Raw genomic sequence first — 13,599 nt, 5'->3', positions numbered from 1 at the left:
TTTAACAAATGCAAACAATATGACCTAATTCTTCGTACCCTCAAATAATCTGAAACAATTAAAAAAGGAAAATGAAAATATTAGATAAGTCATAAATATGAAATCTCTGCAGGCATATGTACATTAGTGGACACAATATCATGGACCCAAAATGAGATCCAGTCTCAATGGTAAAGTCTGGAGAATAAAGGGTGTTGTAAGTTTTCAAGAATCTTTATCATTTATTTAAATTTTAGTATTATGTAAACCTAAGAATAAGATTTTGCTGCCATTTAGAAGTGAGACATAAAAGTAAATATCACAATATTATCCTTAGAATCCATACCACTTTCATTGGCTCATATCAAAGGAACTACAAATTGTACTTTTGCCTTAGGTCTCCAAAGATTCAAAAAGAAAATGAACAAGAAAAGAACTGAAGCAATGGGGCATCACTATTAACAAGTAACATGTATCATTACAGGTTCTTTTGAGAGATTCACAAAGTATTTTTTCACAGGGAAGGAAAGAGAATGCCACCACCAAAAACATTTCTAAGGTGGTTAATTACAGAGCAATGCTTCTCTGAGAATCAAAAGCCCATCACACTGTAGCCTCCCAGGAGTGGAGCACTATTCTGACTTATCCTACACTTGTAGTTTCACATATACAAAAACAGATACCTGTTAGCAATGAAATGTGAAAAAAGACTTTGGAGCTACATAACATGTGAATTAAAACTTTTGCTTTACAGACATATTAATCCCTTCAACGTGTAAATAACAAGGCTATTTTCTTTCTTCAAGTCTTTGAAGACGGTGATAGACCTAAACTAGGGATCAATGCTCTCCCTGTACTCAACCCTCACAGGGACAAATTTGGGCAATTCTGGAATCAATTTTAATTCCCTGAATAAGTATAGCTCTGCTAAATGTAAGATACTGTTTGATATTAGCACCCTCAAGGATTAGTAACTGAACGTGCATTATCTTTTTTCTTCTTCTTTTTATTCCATAGCTAGTTTTCTCCTTTTTTAATTTCTTCCTTTTTTTTTTTATTTTGCAGAAGCATTTAAAAACATTAGTTTCTCGGGAGGCTGAGGCAAGAGAATCGCGTAAGCCCAAGAGTTAGAGGTTGCTGTGAGCCGTGCGATGCCACGGCACTCTACCGGAGGGCGGAACAGTGAGACTCTGTCTCTACAAAAAAAAAAACACATTAGTTTCCTTTTTCGCAACGGGTTTGCCGCCAGAACACAGGTGTTGTGAAAACCGCCCATAGGATCCAAAATGGGGAAGGAAAAGACTCACATCAACATCGTTGTCATTGGACACGTAGATTTAGGCAAGTCCACCACTACTGGCCATCTGATCTACAAATGTGGTGGCATTGACAAGAGAACCATTGAAAAATTTGAGAAGAGGCTGCTGAGATGGGAAAGGGCTCCTTCAAGTACGTGTGGGTCTTGGATAAACTGAAGGCCGAACGTGAGCGTGGTATCACCATTGATATCTCCCTGTGGAAATTTGAGACCAGCACATACTACGTTACTATCATTGATGCCCCAGGACACAGAGACTTTATCAAAAACATGATTACAGGCACATCTCAGGCTGACTGTGCTGTCCTGATTGTTGCTGCTGGTGTTGGTGAATTCGAAGCTGGTATCTCAAAGAATGGGCAGACCCGTGCGCAGGCCCTTCTGGCTTCACACTAGGTGTGAAACAACTAATTGTTGGCATTAACAAGATGGATTCCACTGAGCTGCCCTACAGCCAGAAGAGATACGAGGAAATCGTTAAAGAAGTCAGCACTTACATTAAGAAAATTGGCTACAACCCCGACACAGTAGCATTCGTGCCAATTTCTGGTTGGAATGGTGACAACATGTTGGAGCCAAGTGCAAACATGCCTTGGTTCAAGGGATGGAAAGTCACCCGGAAGGATGGCAATGCCAGTGGAACCACGCTGCTTGAAGCTCTGGATTGCATTCTGCCACCAACTCGTCCAACTGACAAGCCCTTGCTTCTGCCTCTGCAGGATGTCTACAAAATTGGTGGTATTGGTACTGTCCCTGTGGGCCTAGTGGAGACTGGTGTTCTCAAACCTGGCATGGTGGTCACCTTTGCTCCAGTTAATGTTACAACTGAAGTAAAGTCTGTTGAAATGCACCATGAAGCTTTGAGTGAAGCTCTTCCAGGATACAACGTGGGCTTCAACGTCATGAATGTGTCTGTCAAAGATGTTCATCGTGGCAATGTTGCTGGTGATAGCAAAAATGACCCACCGATGGAAGCAGCTGGCTTCACTACTCAGGTGATTATCCTGAACCATCCAGGACAAATTAGTGCTGGCTATGCTCCTGTACTGGATTGTCACACAGCTCACATTGCCTGCAAGTTTGCTGAGCTGAAGGAAAAGATTGACCGCCGCTCTGGTAAAAAGCTGGAAGATGGCCCTAAATTCCTGAAATCTGGTGACGCCGCCATCATTGATATGGTTCCTGGCAAACCCAGGTGTGTTGAGAGCTTCTCAGATTATCCTTCTCTGGGTCGTTTCACTGTTCGTGACATGAGACAGACAGTTGCTGTTGGTGTCATCAAAGCAGTGGACAAGAAGGCTGCTGGAGATGGCAAGGTCACCAAGTCTGCCCAGAAAGCTCAGAAGGCTAAATGAATATTGTCTCTAATACCTGCCACCCCAGTCTTAATCAGTGGTGGAAGAACGGTCTCAGAACTGTTTGTTTCAATTGGCCATTTAAGTTTACTAGTAAAAGACTGGTTAATGATAACAATGCATCATAAAACCCTCAGAAGGAAAGAAGAATGTTTTGTGGACCATTTGTTTCTTTTTGTGTGGCAGTTTTAAGTTATTAGTTTTTAAAATCAGTACTTTTTAATGGAAACAACATGACCAAAAATCTGTCACAGAATTTTGAGACCCATTAAAACAAAGTTTAATGAGAAAAAAATAAAATTAAAAAATTAAAAAAAGTAAAAATAAGAACATTAGTTTCAAACAGTGACCTGAAATAACACTGTTATGTATTTGAGTAAGCACAAAGAGTGTCCTAAGGAATTCTCCATGAGGAATCTTCATGCTATCTCATCTTCCTAAAGGTTTGATCAGATAAAACCTTGAGCAGATTTCTGAATCCAACTGGAGATTTAATTAAGTAACCTTAAGGTGATTTCCCTTTCAGGGAATCTATGTCTTTATGAACTTCCTCCTAATCATCTCTTACAGGATCAATTAATGTCACCTTTTTCTACCTTTTCCAGATAGCGACAATGTGTATGACCTTGACCACAACAGGTCCAGTTGAGGAGTATAAAGAATTCAGTATGGCCAGAACTAGAAAAATAATTGACTGCATAACCTCTTGAAGCTGAAGGAGCAGTGTCATTTCTGTCTATGAAGACAGCATGTTAAAACATAAAAGGCTAATCCATGGGCTCACAGAGCCCCACTAATCCTTGCAGACCATAAGTTGCTTTGCAAATTTTATCATGAACTTGCAAAGCTTATTTGCAACTCTAAAAATCAGAGAATCACTCATGTGCTTGGTCGGGGAACCCGGTAAGGTCAGTCCCTAGCAGCATTCATTAACCTATCTCTAACCAGCTTCCCTTAAAGCTTTTCTGACAGATTCTCTTAGTCTCAAATTCCTCAAGGGAAAGACAATCTATAACCTCTTTTGTAGTTCTTCCCTGTTCTAAAATACCTCTAATTATAGAAATGTTTTTCTTATTGTCAACTTATACCTCTGTTTAAAAAATGAACTTCTCAAGAATAAAATAATGCTAACAGCCCACTGGGGGTAAAAGGAAAAATAAATCCTGTGAAATACATTGAACCATATTTACCGCCTGTTTCCCCTTTTCTTTTCCTTTTTTTGGACAGAGTCTTACTTTGTCACCATCGGTAGAGTGCCTTGGTGTCATAGCTCACAGCAACCTCAAACTTCTGAGCTCAAGTAATTCTCTTTTCTCAGCTTCACGAGTATCTGGGACTACAGGCACCCATCACAATCCTGGGTATTTTTAGAGACAGGGTCTTGCTCTTGCTCAGGTTGGTCTTGAACCTGTGAGCTCAGGCAATCTACCCACCTCAGCTCCCAAAGTGCTAGGATTACAGTTGTGAGACAGCTTGCCTGGTCCAACCACTTTTTTCCTAAACTCCTGTTTTAAACATTTTATCAGTATGGATGAGATAGAATTTTCTCCACATAGCATATAAAGCTCTTTATTATTTGACCCCCACCTATCTTTCCAGCCTTACCTACCACTGGCTGACTTTTTTAAATATTAAGTCTTAAATCAGCTAATATCACAAGAATTGATGGAACCTGAAGTCATCATCTTTATTTCATCTATCTGTGAAATGAACTTTGTTCTTTAAGACATATTTTCTCCATTGTGAGGCTTCCCTGACCACACTTCAATTTGTCTAAAACCATCTCCAAATATTGTCCTTTTATATACATCTGGAATGGAATAAGATATGATTATTTCATACATATTTCCACCATATTAGGTCTATTCTCCTTCAAATTAGGGATCAAGTTGTGTTTTATTTTATATTATTAGTGGATGGCAAAAAAATTGGTATAAATAATATCAGCAACATGGCTTATGAGTTATATATCTTTCAATTAGGAAGATAAAAAGTAACTTTTAGTTCAACGTATTGTAACCATTCTTCCAAGAATTTTTAATACAATTCAAGTATTAAAAATCACTAAATCCATGAAAGTATTTAGTGCTAATGCCAAGATAAGAAACATTTTAAAAGAGAGAACAGAACACCAGTAAAGTAACTTCTTTATAATAGAAAAAAGATAGTAGATAGGTAAGAGCAATTAACATTAACTGATTAGACGTATTTTATACATAAAATTGGAATAATTAATATGTGTTAAAGGTTACAGAAGGAGAAATTAATTACCTTTATACAAAATCCTGAGTAATATTTTATTCTGTACTCAGGATAAAAATATCCTGAATATATTTTATCTCTATATTTATTGAGATTTAATCAAAAGAAAATAGAATGTTCCCCCTCCTATACTTTAAGACCACATCAACAGAACTCCATATAACAACCGTGGATTATAACTCAAAATGCTTCAAGATAGAAACTCTATATAGAAGAGCATTTTTTTTTTTTTTTTTGTAGAGACAGAGTCTCACTGTACTGCCCTCGGGTAGAGTGCCGTGGCGTCACACTGCTCACAGCAACCTCTAACTCTTGGGCTTACGCGATTTTCTTGCCTCAGCCTCCCGAGCAGCTGGGACTACAGGCGCCCGCCACAACGCCTGGCTATTTTTTTTGTTGTAGTGTGGCCGGGGCTGGGTTTGAACCCGCCACCCTCGGCATAAGGGGCTGGCACCCTACTCACTGAGCCACAGGCGCCGCCCTAGAAGAGCATTTTTAAAGCAACCCAAAGATAAGGAGAGATAAAAAAATAAGAGCAATGAGGTAAATGCAAACTTTTAGCCTCTACTGCTATAGCACATATTAGATATAATCCAGCTTCTAGCCAGATAAACAACAACAACAAAAAAATGTTTCACAGCAAGGGATGATTACTGAAGCTCTAATCGCCTAATACATCATATCTAACTTTCAACAAAAAATGTAAGGCATGCTAACCTGGAAATAATATATATCATCTGAAGAGATAAACCAAGCAGCAGAAACACCTTCAAATATTACACAGATGTGGTATTTATCAAATAGGTAATTTAAAATAACTATAATTAATATGTTAAGGGCTCTAACAGGAAAAGGATTGGATGAGTAATGTAAATAAAGAGACAGAAATGTCCAAGAAAGAATCAAAAGAAAATGGTAGAAATAATAAAAGAATTAACATAAATGAAGAATGCCTTTGATAGACTTACCAGTAGACTGGACACGATCAGTGAGAGAATCATATTGAAAAGATAGATATATCAATATAACTTCCAAAACTAAAATGCAAAGAGTTAAATAAGTGGAATAAAAACAGAGCAGAATATTTGATAATGGTGGGACAATTTCAAAAGATGTAACACAAGCATAATTGAAATGCCAGAAAGGGAAGAAAGAAAGATTGGAATAGAAGAAATATTAGAAATAATAATAACTAAGAATTTTTAAAAATTACTAACAGACACTAAACTACAGATCCAGGAAGCTCAAAGAGCAACAAAGGGAATAAATATTAAAAAAAAAAAAAGTACAATTAGGCATATCATATTCAAACTTCAGAAAGACAAAAATGAAGATGAAAATCTTGAAAGAAATCAGAGGGGGAAAAGAAAAAAAAAAGAAATCAGAGGGGGAAAAAATCTTATTTATGGAGGAATTATAAGAATTATAGTGCAATTGTTAGAAGGCATGCAGACAAGGAAAAAAGACTGAAATAAAATATTAAATGTGTTGAAAGAAAAACTATAAATCTTTAAATTGATATCAATGAAACTATACTTTAAATGTGAAGGAGAAAAATTCTTTCTCAGACAAACAAAAATTGGAGAGATTTGTTGTTTATAGACTTGCCCTTTAAGAAATGTTAGAAGAAGTTCATCAGGGAGAAAGAAAATTATATATGTCAGCAACTTGGATTTTCATAAAGAAAGGAAAAGTTTCATAAATAGAATAAATAAAGGCAAAATAAAAGTCCCCAATTTTGACAAAATAGGAAACATATGGTAAATATTAATCTAACTATATTATTAATGAATTTAAATGTAAAGTGGTCTAAATATACCAGTTCAAAGATAGAAATTGTCAGAGTGAATAAAAAAAAGACCCAACTATATGTTGCCTACAAGAAATCCACATTAAATATAAAAACACAGATAGATAAAATGTAAAGGAATAAAAAAACAAAATGTATACCATGCTAACACTTACCAAAAGAAAAAATGAGGGCAGGGCCTGTGGTTCAGTGGGTAAGGAGCCAGCCCCATATACTGAGAGTGGTGGGTTCAAACCCAGCCCTGGCCAAACTGCAACAAGAAAAAATAGCCAGGTGTTGTGGCGGGTGCCTGTGGTCCCAGCTACTCAAAAGGCTGAGGCAAGAGAGTCGCCTAAGCCCAGGAGTTGGAGGTTGCTGTGAGCTATGATGCCACAGCACTCTACCAGGGGCAATAAAGTGAGACTGTCTCTAAAAAAAAAAAAAAGAAAGAAAGAAAGAAAAATGAAATAGTTACATTTTTGGACAAAACTGACTTCCAAGGAAAGCAAATTATTATCAGGGATCGAATGGAGCCTTGCATAAAGATAAAGGTGTCAATTATCCAAGTAGACAGAACAACCCTTAATATATATCTACCTAACAACAAAGCATCAAGACATGTGAGGAAAAAACTAATAGAACTGTAAGGAGAAATAGATCCACTATTGTAATTGGAGAGTTCAACATCCTCTTCCAGTAATTGATGGACATATCATCAGGCTTATCTTAAAGCATATAATTAAACTAAAGAGCATTACTAATCAATACTATCTAATTGAAATTTATAGAGAAAGAAGACTCAGCAATCCCAATGATGATATGAGATCGGATCACCTATCTATCTCAAGGACATATTGAGACAGACACACAAAGAGACTATGTGTATTAATTTATCCAGTACTATACTTAGCACAATACTGAAGCAAAGTATGACTTGAATGAACACTTATTTAATAAAAACCTTTAAAATGCCTTTGTCTATACTAATTGTTGAAAAGATACTCTCTCTACTCTGCATGTCACTAAAGAAGTGGTCCTAAGCCTTGGCCTAATTTCTGGTGCCATGCTACCCCACTGTTACCAAGACCTCTTGCATAAGTAATGCACACTGAAGCACCAGCTCAGTGGCTCTCTGGTTTTAGATTAACCTCAGCATTTGTTTCACTACGGGCCTCACCATGCTCAGTAGATGTAGCCAGTTCCTATTTCTCTCCTGCCCTTATTCATTAAATTTTTGTCTTCTGAACTTCACTGTTTTATTTAACATACTTACTATTTTAACACAAAGTTTTTCAAATTAAAAAATAAAAAAAGAAAACTTACTGAGTTGTACTTTGTACGGAAACTATGTGGCTTACTGTACTTTGTACAGTAACTAGTGACTACACTGGGCCACATTGAAATTAAAACTGCAGACTACTGGAAGGCAGGACTCATCAGACACTCTGGGAAACTTTTCATTATCTTTCTTTTTCTTGTTTTTGAGATAGAGTCTCAAGCTGTTGCCCTGGGTAGAGTGCTATGGCATCACAGCTCACAGCAACTTCAAAATCCTAGCCTCAAGAGATTCTCTTGCCTCAGCCTCCCAAGTAACTGGAACCACAGGTACTTGCCACAACGCCTGGCGATTGTGTTTTTGCTGTTGTTGCAGTTGTCATTGTTGTTTTTGGCCGGCCTGGATCAGGTTCGAACCTGCCAGCTCCAGTGTATGTGGCTGGCACCCTACCCACTGAGCTACAGGGACTGCCCAACTTTTCATTATCTTATAGAATTCATTCCTTCTGAAAGTACATGAACAAGTTTCTCAATTTTTTTGCTATTTCCAACAGCAAGAGAAAATCCAAGCAGGGAAATTTTTTAGTCCAAATATCAAATATTGAGGACATATTGTCAAATCTTACTAAAACCATAAAGAACAACATAATTAAATCTAATCTGTTAATTGAACTCTGGAATATATTGTCATACACTTATGACGAATATCAAATATTGAGGACATACTGTCAAATCTTACTAGAACCATAAAGAACAGCATAATTAAATCTAATCTGTAAATTGAAATCTGGAATATATTGTCATATACTTATGACCAATAGCTGACCTCCTTGTTAGTAATAAAGAGATTGGTTTAAAAAAATGAACCCACTATCTGATCGTAAAAGGAGAAAACTGTTGCCTTTATTTTTTACTTTCTTAACCAGAAAATAAAGCATGATGGTTACGTTCATGGGCTCAGTGCCTGACACACAATAAGCTATCAACAGATATTAGCTGTCTCATCATTTTCCCCTTAAGAAACCAAAACCGAAGTTTAGAGTACATATGTTATCTGTATACAAATTCTGGAAGCAACTCTCTGCTTCCTGTTGGCATTACCTGGCTTAGCAAGAGCTAGTCATGTTGTTATATTTGCATTGTCAGTACGTATCTTTCCCTTCTTTAGCTTCACTGGGCAGGCCCTGTGACTTCTCTGTGACACAAATTCTACCCAGAGGAAAGTTAAGACACTCCGCTATCCCAACAGGAATAGAAACAGTAATCTGCACCACTACTGGATCTGTGTCTCTCTAGATTCTACGCTTAAGGCCAGGAGAGATAACTTGATAAGTTACTTGACTGCCCATTAAGGAATATTTAACACTCTCCAAATGTGAATAAATATTTTCTCACACATTTGATCTTACTTGGTATCCAAGCCTTATGCCTTTCTTTTTGCAACCCAGACTAAAAACATGGCATAATCCTCCTGCGGATCAGGAAGAAAGGAGAAAACAAAGAATCAGTTTTTCCCTTGTGGGGACTCTGAAAAAAGGAAATACTTGCTAATAATTGTCAAATCTAAAGTAAAATGTGATTCTTTATGAAGCTTCTTCCCATAAACTGGAATCCTTTTAAACCTGAAACTGCATATTACAAAATTTAGTGGGCAAAAACATATCACCTGGCTTTTTAAAAACCTATTCAACAAAAGTTCCTGATTGCTAATGTGAGTTGGGTCCAGAGCAGGTTTTGTTCTTCAGGAATACTTCCCAATTGTTTGAACTACAATCTACTGGTACATTTGAATATACATTTATTTAATTACTATGCTGTGCAAGACTATTCCAGTTCTTTTAAGGAATATAAAAGAGATTGTTCTTACAACCTGGGCAAATCTAAACACAAACCTCGGATCCACGTTAACTACCTGTGGTCGCTCTGATTTTCTTACTGGGCCATGCTCTAAAGATCATTTGGCATTTTTTTCTCCAAAGATATCATTTGTGCTACTGCATGAGCTTATGATGTAGTCTGGACTTTTACAGAGCCTTTTTCCACTTTGAACCCCACTCAAAACCGATAGCTTTCCATTTCACTAGGAAAATAGGCCAGACAATATTTCCAGGTATAGAATGAGCTATCTCCAGAATCCAACAAGACCTATCAAAGATTGTTCTTTCTTTTCAAGGGTGGAAGTTGCACTTTACTGTGAGAAGGAGAGGCTGCCCCATCAGGCTTTTAGCGTCAGGGGCTGACAAAATGCTTTGTACTGATCACAGGTCAGATCCAGCATGCTACCTGTTTGTGTATGTGTGTGTATAAAGTTTTACTTCCACACAGCTATGCTCGTTCATTTGTAGATTGTTTATGACTATTATTTGTGCTCCAATGGCAAAACTGAGTAGTTGTGATAGAGACTGTATAGCCTGTTAACGGCCAAAATCTTTGACTCTTTGCAGAAACAGTACTCCAACTGCTGCCCTAAACTTCTGAACACTTAATAACTTCTGTAATGTGGCAGAAATTTGAATATAGGTTTGTGTCTTGTCATCTATAATCCATGTCTTTTTCCAAACCTCAAATATATTTTCCAAATCATGCTTTTCTGTTCTGATTAAATAAGTTTATAAGCTGGCAAGGACACCTGATGATTTGTAACTTCACCTTAAATTAATGATTCATCACATTTAATCTTCCATTGTCTTTCTCCAACTCATCAATAGCACTCAGCAATGGCCATCCAATTCCCTACTCCTATTGCCTGATTCTCCTGTACCTCTCAATCATGTTATATATCACACCAGGGGTACATCTACTGCTGTACTTCTCAAGTTCCCCACCAATGAAAGTTTGGACAACTGTACTGCTATAGTTTGGTAAGGTCATCTGTCCTCCACCTGCCAAGTACCTAAGTCCCCTTTAGTGTCTGTCTCTCTGGACTACCCCTGGTATTTCTGTTACCAACTGTCTTGGGTTAGGCTCCTCAAGCAAGGAGAGCTTTTAGGCGTATGTGCCAAAGATCAACTTTTGCGGAAAAAAAAAGAATTGAATTGTGATAAAGTTGCCACAGAGGCCTCCACTGATCCTGTGGAGAGCTCTGGAGCTGAGCTGCACAGGCCCTTCAGAAACATCTCAATCTAAAGGACTAAATCTTTCCACTCCTGTATCAACAAGTTTTGAACATAGGTTGCCTCAAGTGATAGTGTATAATCCTGGAGCAGGCAGCTGTCTTCAGTTTAGAGCAAATCTTGGAAAGTGTTACACTCGTGAGCTGTTAGGAGCCACTAGTTTTCAATAGTGAGCAAAAGGAAAGCCTTGGGCCTGAAGGGAAGCTAGGCCACACGGCACACTATCCACTATAAGAAGTTAATAAGTGAAAAATCTTGGAAGTGTAGTGTAATTATACATTTTAGATAGTTGGAATACCATGCCGATAATATCAAAATCTAATAGTTAAATGCTCTTAGACTGAATTCCTTAGAAATGAAGGCAGCTTTCCATGCAGTATGACCAATGTATTGCTGATAGGGATGTAAAACAGTAGTCACTCTGGAGAAGAGGTTAGCAGTCTCTTCAAAAAGTAACCTTTCACTTATCATATGACCCAGTAACTGCATTTTTTTTTTTTGAGACAGAGCCTCAAGTTGTCACCCTGGGTAGAGTGCCATGGCATCACAGCTCACAGCAACCTCCAACTCCTAGACTTAAGTGATTCTCTTGCCTCAGCCTCCCAAGTAGTTGGGACTACATGCGCCCGCCACAACACCCGGATATTTTTTGGTTGTAGTTGTCATGGTTGTTTGGCAGGCCTGGGCTGGATTCGAACCCGCCAGCTCTGGTATATGTGGCTGGCACCTTAGCCACTTGAGCTACAGGTGCTGAGCCAGTGACTGCACTCTTGATCATTTATCCCAAAGAAATAAAAATTTACTTTTACACAAAAACTTATACAAAAAAGTGCATAATAGTAGATTTCCCACATTGTATATTTATATCAATATAGCACACGTTCCCCATAAACATGTATAAATATCATGTATACATAAAAATTAAAAATCAAAACATTTGAGAAACAATTTAAGAAAAAAACAAAAGGAGATAGCAGCCCCCAAACTAAACAATCCATATGTCTTTTTATGGACAAATGGGTAAACTAACTGTGGTACGTACATACTACAAATGATTGCTCAGTAATCATAAAGAAAAATGATGATACACATAAACTGGGTCCATGCTAATGCTGCATAAAAAAAAATTCAAAGGTTTACATATTGCATGGTTCCATTCTCATAGCATTCTTAAAATGACAAAATTACAGAAATAGAAAACAGATTAGAGTTTCCAGGACTACAGAAGAGAAGGACAAGGGAGTTGGCAATAGCATGAGTGATCCTGGGGACGCAACTGCTGCTGTGGTTTTTGACTATGGAAATATACACAAAATACACAAATGAGTTCATGTAAAGTTGGTGTTATCTGAATAAGGTGATTGGATGTGTCTATTTAATAATTTCCTGGCTAGGATACTGTGCTATATAATACAAAATACTATCTTTGGAGGGAATGGAATGAAAAGTATACGGGATCTCTCTGTATTATCACAAATGTATATGGATCTATAATTAAAGAGAAAGTTTACAGAAAGGTTTTATGATAGTGTCTAAATCTTAGAAAATACACTCTAGAAGTTTTAACAAAATTGTAGCTTCAAAGCAGTTTGCAGATGTTTCTGTTGTTTTTATTCATGGTACTGCTTACTTGTATGAACCTAAGTACCAGTAGGCCGGGGGTTCACTTACCAGCTTTGTCTAGGGGTACATATGGGACAGGGAACTCACGTATTTTCTGGTTAAAGTCAGTGAAGAACAAGAAGATCTGAAAAAGTTCTTTCCATATAGAAAATTAGTCTTGCATCCTGTGTTGATATAGGCATTTACTTTTTATTATTTATCTCAAAGTAATACAAAATCTTAAAATTCATGTCTGGGCATATGGATTTAAGTTTAATTCTCAAGTTATAAATATCTCTTTAGAAACATAGATACTTTGTTTATGCTACACAAGGAAAGTTTTCATGGGAAGAAGGATGAGTTTTTTTTGTTGTTGTTGTTATATTCTCAGGTTTCAGAATTACAATCAGAGTAAATTACAAGAAGAATATTATCAATGTTATCAATATCAATATCAATATAATATTATCAATATTAAAAAAAGAACATTTTAGCTTATTACTATCCCCAAATAGAACTGCCTCAGAACATAGTAGGTTTTTTCTTCCCCAGATAAATTCAAACAGGAAGTGGATGACTATGAGAGCTGAAAGAGCATATTTAATAACCTTCTAAATTTATTTTAAGATTTGAGAGTCTATGACACTTCTTACATGATTTCTAATGTATTCATAATAATTGGAGAAATTCTTTCCAATGACAAAGCTTTACTTAAAGTTCTTAAAATAGTCAGAAAATAATTTCAACACAATTTCAATTGGTGGCATTACACCTAATTCCCAAGAAGACATATAGCCTCCTTGCCTGTGATGTAATATTTTCCTCTTCAAACAAAGTACAATAATCAGTTATAAGTTATTTCATAAATTTTTTTGTATTGGATGGGAAATGTTTTTCTTTATAAAA

At 36.8% G+C, this 13,599-nt stretch overlaps 2 pseudogenes across 2 annotated transcripts in view; one reads left to right on the top strand and one right to left on the bottom strand.

Moving 5' to 3' along the window:
• Positions 1 to 1,357, bottom strand: part of LOC128567857 (elongation factor 1-alpha 1-like) — a 190,195-nt pseudogene extending 188,838 nt beyond the window's left edge. The window contains exon 1 of the transcript XR_008374945.1: positions 1,249 to 1,357. The product of XR_008374945.1 is annotated as an elongation factor 1-alpha 1-like (transcript). The remainder of the gene's footprint in view (positions 1 to 1,248) is intronic.
• On the top strand, positions 1,266 to 2,669 carry LOC128567858 (elongation factor 1-alpha 1-like; annotated as a pseudogene). Its single transcript, XR_008374946.1, has one exon. The product of XR_008374946.1 is annotated as an elongation factor 1-alpha 1-like (transcript).
• The last annotated feature ends 10,930 nt before the right edge of the window (positions 2,670 to 13,599 follow it).

The sequence above is a fragment of the Nycticebus coucang genome, chromosome 16, assembly GCF_027406575.1.
Source record: "Nycticebus coucang isolate mNycCou1 chromosome 16, mNycCou1.pri, whole genome shotgun sequence".
Classification (NCBI taxonomy): domain Eukaryota; kingdom Metazoa; phylum Chordata; class Mammalia; order Primates; family Lorisidae; genus Nycticebus; species Nycticebus coucang.
Note: the sequence above shows the minus strand (reverse complement) of the source record. Positions and strands in the feature narration are given on the sequence as shown.